This window comes from Leuciscus leuciscus (assembly GCF_965113295.1).
Source record: "Leuciscus leuciscus genome assembly, chromosome: 2".
NCBI classification, from domain to species: domain Eukaryota; kingdom Metazoa; phylum Chordata; class Actinopteri; order Cypriniformes; family Leuciscidae; genus Leuciscus; species Leuciscus leuciscus.
Window position 1 is genome coordinate 31,146,040 of NC_138726.1, and position 7,765 is coordinate 31,153,804.

Genomic DNA, 7,765 nt, shown 5'->3' on the forward strand with positions numbered 1-7,765 from the left:
TCGTTCTGTATTGACAGGTGCAATATTTGAAAATCGATAATATATTTTTTTAATTACATTTATATCTGCATTTATGTCAAAACCTAAACTTTCAAACATCAAAATGTAATTTATTAATATGTATTCATGTCAAAATGACATACAATTTTTTTTTTCCTATTCTATTTTGCCAGGAAACGCTTCCAACAGGCTTGCGTGAAAAATAGGCGTCGGTTCTATTTCTAGCATGCACGCTTTTTCCGCGCGGCTCGTGCCGCAACTGAGACGCGCGTCTCACGCAGGCAGTGTGCAAGCTCTAACCTGTTAACATGGGAGCCGAAATAAAAACGGACACGCCACGCAGCCAGTGTCGCCGACCTAAGGTAGGTGTGCTGCACTTAAGTCCAGCAAACGCCACAGGATGGTTAATTTTTCTAAGATGTGGTCTTAAGTTAGTGGTATTTCCTCGCGAGACGGATACTTTTGTGCGACAAATACGGCATATTGCCTTGTCCAAATTCACCGGATTCCCCTTAATTGTCACCTGCCTCAAAGGCGACACAGTATTTGGCTTAGACACTAGATTCGTGGCTATTTTTTGAATAATGTCATTCGGCTAGCGCCGTCAACTGTTATTGCCTATACCACATAAGAGAGATCGCTACTTGCAATTAAAATCTAACTCCAACTGTTTACTTTATGCTTGTCTTTTATGCCTGTGTTTGTTTGTATTTAATTGAACATTATCTGTAAACATCACAAGTACTGAAACCTAGCAGTTAATTAATAATAATCAGAAACACACAAAAAAATAAATCCCCCATATATGTTTAACGGACTGTCCCTCCCTTGCGCAGGAAGCGTTTTTTTTTTTCTCCAGAAGCACTTGAACATGGGACTCGCAGAATACAGTAAATTATAAGCAAATATTAATGTGTTTATAGTTCATATCAAACACCATATGCACTCCTGTAACTTTCACCAAAAAAAAAAAAAAAAAAAAAAAAAGTGCGGTGATGACCTCACACCGCGGTAGGCATCTCATTAACGCTATATTGCGGTGATGCGGTTATCGTCACACCCCTAGGGGTCGCTAACCTATTTACAATAACAAAGGCGTAGTTTGATGACGCAACATTTGCTAAGAATTATGGATCTTGTCGTCAACGTCAAGCCGACCGATCTAATCTATGGATCTAATAATGTTTATGGATGACTGAATACATCGATGCTTTTATCATGACTGTGATATGAAGCAGTTCGGGATTGCTAAGAGACAGCTATCAGCTTCACACGCGACGCGAGTCCCGCATAAGGAATATGGACATTTCATTCTACCGAACTAACGTTACACGTGAGTGCAGAATTACTACTCAGTCACAGGTCAGTTTATTAGACAAATTAAACTTGTGAGGTAACGCAGCGTTGTTTCACTTGGTCTAACATTACACTATCACACTAAACTGCATTTGAATGTGTTGAAATGTATGTGTTAGTTTGTCTGTATGAGACTAGCAGTAAGCTAGATCAACATTAGAATAACATACAGATCATATTCTAACATTTCATCATGTTGAGCTATATAACATTGATTAGTTTTATGTAAATGTGCTCACCTGTTTAATAAAGTACATGTAGAAGCGGTCGAAGTCTCGGACGTGGAGCTCTCGTTTATATACTGTCTATGGGAGCTCTAGGCATCTCGAAAACACCGCGCTGATATTGATTCTCGTTTTGTATCCAAAGTCTGCTTGCCATGGTCCATAATGTTTGAACGAAACAACAACAGCGTGCAAATAGACATTGCGAACTACCGTCAGTCGCTTTGGTTACTATCAGAGGGCTCTGGTTCATAGCTCAGGTTGCCATGGCAGTACGAGCGGAAACCAGGGATAACGCGGATATGACGCCATTGACGGCGACAAAACGGAAATAAAGAAACGGGACGTTTCTCGAATTAAATTACAAATTTCTCCTGGTTTGAAAGTTGTTGGAAACAGTCGGGATAATGCAAGTACACAACAAAAAAATATATATAACATAGATATAGTGATTTTTGCTATTTGTAAAGCAAAAAAGTTACATATTGTGGCTTTAATAACACAAATTTGAAAGCTGTTCATGGCCATCTTTTCTTTACAAAAGCAGTGCTTATTTATTACAGGCTCTGGTTCAACATATGGCATCTCTGTCTGAGTGGATAATCTGGTGCGGATGTGGTTTCCACACACCTTTCATTTGGACAGAAGACAATAAATGCTCTTCATTTGAGAGGAAGTTATTAAGAAAAAAATAGTGAGGATACAATAGGGTGACCAAACGTCCTGTTTTCCCAGGACATGTCCTGTTTTCACGTCCTGTCCTGTCTGTTTTTTATAAAGTGATGAACATGTCCTGGTTTTCATTATTTTTCATTGGGCCATTAAGCGTGTACTTTAAATACATGCTTGCCTTTGCACACAAAACATATGAAACCGGCTTCGGCTTCGCCCCGTCTTGTTATAATCAGCGCGTTCCTCAATCCGCAGCGGCAAGCTGAGAGCACGTCAGAATACAGAGGCCTGTGTGTGTGTGTGTGTGTGTGTGTTCATCTCAGCCTCATTGGTCTGTCACACTGCTCGTCAATGTCAGAATATTTGAAATGACCAATCAAATCAAAGTAGGTGGACTTTACGTTCACAGACACCCCACCCAGCACCAGTCGTCATTAAGACGTTGTTTTTTGGGCTAAATCAAGTTGGCCCGTCATAGTCTTCATTTAGCCCAAAAATAGACGTTGAAAATTGGGCTTTGTTTGGTCCGTCTGGTTTGGTCCAAATTTAGCCCAAACATAGACGTTGAAAATTGGGCTTTGTTTGGTCCGTCTTGTTTGGTCCAAATTTAGCCCAAACATAGACGTTGAAAATTGGGCTTTGTTTGGTCCGTCTTGTTTGGTCCAAATTTAGCCCAAACATAGACGTTGAAAATTGGGCTTTGTTTGGTCCGTCTTGTTTGGTCCAAATTTAGCCCAAACATAGACGTTGAAAATTGGGCTTTGTTTGGTCCGTCTTGTTTTGTCTAAATTTAGCCCAAACATAGACGTTGAAAATTTGGCTTTGTTTGGTGACTTTGGTCCTTCTGATTTGGTCCAATTTTAGCCCCCCCCCAAAAAAAACGTTGAAAATTTGGCTTTGTTTATTTAGCCCAAGACCACATATAGCCCTAATATAGCATACATACAATTAAAGTATATTGTAGCAAGTGAAGAAATAGATTGTAGAAATAGTTTCAAAGTTACGTGTCACTGCACATCCCAGGAATACATTATTTGTAAGCACCCATATACGTTCGCAAACCATACCTACATGATTTGGCATAAATCCAGCAAAAAGCGCACCCTAGTGGTTCATATCTAGTTGGAAAACGCTTGTGCTGAATATTATTACACCTATTTCTGAACATTTGTTAACAATTAGCCTACATTAAATATGTCTAATGCACCCATAAAAACAGTAAACATCACAGTAGTTTCCGTAGACCCCGATAAACAACAGCACTTAAATAGCCTATTAATAACTGCATATTAATATATTCACATATATGTGAAGCACTGTTAAATATATTGAAATACATTTTGTATATTTAAAATACATTTTAAAATACTTAGAACATGAAGCTTGTTCCTCGTGTTACATCTATGTTCATAATTATATCATGTAGTTTTTGCTATTTTGTGTCTACACCTCGTTTACCATTTCTAAAGGTAGGCCTATATATTATATTATAATGTAGCCTATTATATATAGCCTATAAATTACTTCAAACATTGTTTTACATTTTCAATGCTTTCATATTCTCATTCTATTTACAGTTTGCGATGCCCACAGGCCTACTATCCACTTAATAATGTATCAGGTTTCAGGATATTTTAGCTGATTATCAAATAATTCACTCCATCAATCGAAATGTATGTAAATGCTGCGTGACTTCTACATGTTTCAATGGGCGCGCGCTGTACATTCAAGCCGCATTTGATCTGGAACGGAGGGCGTTACCATGGAAACGAGGGCAGCTCAACTGACAATCAGCGAAGCTCCGTCTCTCACTGTTGTTTTAACTACTTTAAGGTAAGTTTAGTCCATAAAATTACACAAATAGTACATACAAATGTTCCTGACACTTTCTTTCATGTAAATGACTCGCTTCCGTTGAATATTTACTTTATAGAAATGGTTTAGTGTCTTCGCAAAAGTCCGTTAGCATCTCAACCGTTAGGCTAACTAGAGGTAACGTTATGTTAGGTTAACTGTAGACTTGAGCTGTAAGTTTGGGATTTTAATCACATCTTATGTGTAGATGAGAGATTTTGATAGTTTTGTAAAGGTTTTGCTGACAATTGGTCAATGGATGAATGGAAATAAGCTAATTTATTTAACCTAAGTACACACTGTATGGTTAATTCATAGTTATCACGTGACGTCACACCATTACGCCCACCTGGAGGGCAAAATAAGGCTTTCCTCCACTGCCCAGTCCTTTTTATCAGGTTTGTAGTTAGTATTAATGTAGTAAAACAGTGTTATTAAAAGATCAAATTCAATATACGCTTATTCATGATGCATACTTTGTACAGGTAAGCAGATGAACACAGAACAAATTATTTATAGCATAATAATATTGTTTGTCTTCTCCCCTTTACAGTTTTGTTTGCCATCTAGTCCTGATCACAGAGTTTAGCTCCAAACCCAATTAAGCAGACCTGAGCAGCTGATCCAGGATCACCAGAAACTCTGCAGAACTTTGGTCTGGACACCAGTGTTGTAAGTTCAGAACATATTGCAGGAGATGTCAATATTGTCTCTCAAGGTCCACTTACATACAGAGGTTTACTCCAATCTAGTCCAGCACACCTGAACAAGCTAATCAAGGTGCATAACTCTCTAGCTCAGTAGTCAGTGGTTAAGGGCCGTCTTTATCACAAAATCCTTACAGTGCACTGAAACATTCGCTCCCTAAAAACTCACTATGTTATCGGAAGTTCTGAAGCTCAAAACTTTAATCACACGATACTTTGAACGTGCTACTCAAGTTCGCTACAAAATGACACGTGATAGGTGATTTTAAAACACAAACCAATATTATATTTCAGCATAAACATACGTCGCTAGACAGGTAATGTCTAATCAAGCAAACATTTACAATTTATGTATGACTGAAATCTTGCACGTACATGTAGAGGGAAAACTCAAGTGTATACTTTACATTTTGGACAACCATTGTTTTTTTACATTTACATTTTGGTTATTGATTTCTTTCTCACTTTAGATGCTGGAGAAAAAACAGCCAGGCTAAAGCATTCAAAGTGGAAACTTCTGTCGTGGCTCAATAATCCGGGACTGGGATGGTGGAAGGAGCAGAAGATCAGAGATCAGGAAGAGATCTACTGGTGCCCCTGAGGAACTGATTTACCTAATGCGTCAAACATTACCAAACATTTTCATCACTCACCTTCATGTCGTTGCAAACCTGTAAGACTTTCGTTCATCTTTGAAACACAAATGTAGATCTTTTTAATGAAATCTGAGAACTTTCTGTCCCTCCATTTCACAGTTTATGCAACTACAACTTTCAAGCTTTAGAGACATTATAACAATAATCAATATGACTCCAGTGGTTTAACCTCAACTTTATGAAGTGAAGTGAATGCTTTGTGTGTGTGCAAAAAACCCATTGCATCTTTATTCACAAAATATACATCTCTGACACGTTCACGGAGCACCACGATTCATCAGTGTTGTGTTGACGAGAGAGCCAGCGATCTCATGGTGCAACATGCGTCGGAGATACATCATTTGTGAATAAAGACGTAATTGTTTGTGCACATAAGGCATCTGTTAAAAATATCTTCATTTGTGTTCTCCACAAAAGTCTTATGGGTTTGGAGCGACATGAGGGTAAGTAATTAATGACAGAATTTACATTTTTGTGTGAACTATCCCTTTACTGTTTTCTAATGTGGTTATAATTGGTCATTGTTCTGTTTTATTTTTACAATATTTATGTTATATATGTATATATACATATTTATGTTATATGTTACAATATTTTTAAGATTTATTGTTTTGAAAAAATGTTTATACAGAAAAGAAAAATTTGATAAGTCACAGTAAAAACTTTATAATTGTTTTTAAAAAATTATGTTTCAAATAAATGCTGTTCTTTTGAAAGTTCTATTCAAAGAATACTGAAAACTGTATCATAGTTTCCACAAAAATATGAAGCCGTACAACTGATAATTTTTTTGGGATAATCAAATCATCATATTATAATGATTTCTGAAGGATCATGTGACACTGAAGACTGAAGTAATGATGCTGAAAATTCAGCTTTGCATCACATGAATAAATTACACATTACTATATATTTACATGTATATTTATGAAATGTTATTTTTATTGTAGTAATATTTCACAATACAACTGTTTTTAGGGTATGCTTCATCAAATGCAGGCTTAAGATGTGATCAGGAAAGTGTTTTTTATGTGAAAGATGTATCTGATGTGTCAATAAATGGTTTGCAAATCTTTTATGAATTGTCTTATTATGAATATTAAATATAATCATGAATTCACGGTTGACATTAGGCCTGAAAATGACGTCTTTTCAACTCACTTTACAACCTAATTTAGACGCGATTGGGACGTCCTTTTACTGGCGTCTTTTCAACGACCTGGAAAAGACGGCTTTTCACCTTTCACTTTTCAACCAAATTTTAACGTTGTTTAGACGTCTGGCAATGTCGTCTTTTCGACGTCTTTTCAACGAGTTTTTGCTGGGTGGGACAGAATTTCAATTTTAGCAGCGTGACTTGACCAGGACTCGACGGTCGACGCTTCAGTTTACGGTCAAGTGCGAGATAAGATGTAAGTAGCTAACAGCAAAAAAAAAAAAAAAAAAAAAAGCCCAAATGTAAATTCACCGATAATTTACAGAGAAAATTCCCGTTTTTTTCGTTTCGGTTGGGATCCGTGTAAAGCAGAATGCATGAACTGCAAAGCTGGAACGTACGTGTCAGTGTCAAATAAAGGTGCTAGCGAAGTAGAAGCCCACATAAAGAAAGTATAGGCTACAAGAGAACATCAGGAGGATTGAAATAGTTTTTTTACTGAAATAGTGTAGTAGATTTTTTTTTTTTTTTTTTGTAGTAGATTTTTAACCTGCTGTGGCCTTGAAAAGAAATAGTGTCATGTAAAAGGTGTTGAAAGCTAAACTTTTTTTTAATAGAAGGCTATTCTATTGTTGCGGGCCAAACATTGAATGAAAAGGATGTATTACTTTATGTATTGAAGTACAATAACATATTTGCAAGGTTGTGAATGCATTTGTCAAGTATTTTTTGATGCATTCACCCCAACCACGCCCCCACCTCTTAACCACGCCTCCCAAACCATGCCCCCCGTCCTGTTTTCTGAAAACTAAAATATGGTCACCCTAGGATACAATCATCAGATATTGAATTAAATACTACTTCCATATACCTTGTGGATGCAACATTTTGTTAAATCTCTTCAATAATCAAATTATATACCATGACATAAATTTTAAAAAAGCATCAAAGCACAAAAATATGTAGGAAAAATCAGTTTGACTGTGACCTTGTCAAATGGTCTCTCAAACTAATTGCATTGGTCTCAATCTAGTCTGGAAATGTGTCATGTCTGTCATGAGTTTTGTGGTGGCACAATTCCAGTTTCATTATCCGATCCAAGTCCAAATTATACATGAATGAAAACGCTTTCGCATGCAT

The 7,765-nt window shown here is 36.9% G+C and overlaps 1 long non-coding RNA gene across 1 annotated transcript; it reads left to right on the top strand.

Annotated features, from left to right (window-relative positions):
• The first annotated feature begins 2,750 nt into the window (after window positions 1-2,750).
• LOC309493113 lies at window positions 2,751-6,545 on the top strand. The gene is made up of 3 exons (XR_014203792.1): window positions 2,751-4,085; window positions 4,660-4,778; window positions 5,284-6,545. It is a non-coding gene; the product is annotated as an uncharacterized lncRNA (long non-coding RNA).
• The last annotated feature ends 1,220 nt before the right edge of the window (window positions 6,546-7,765 follow it).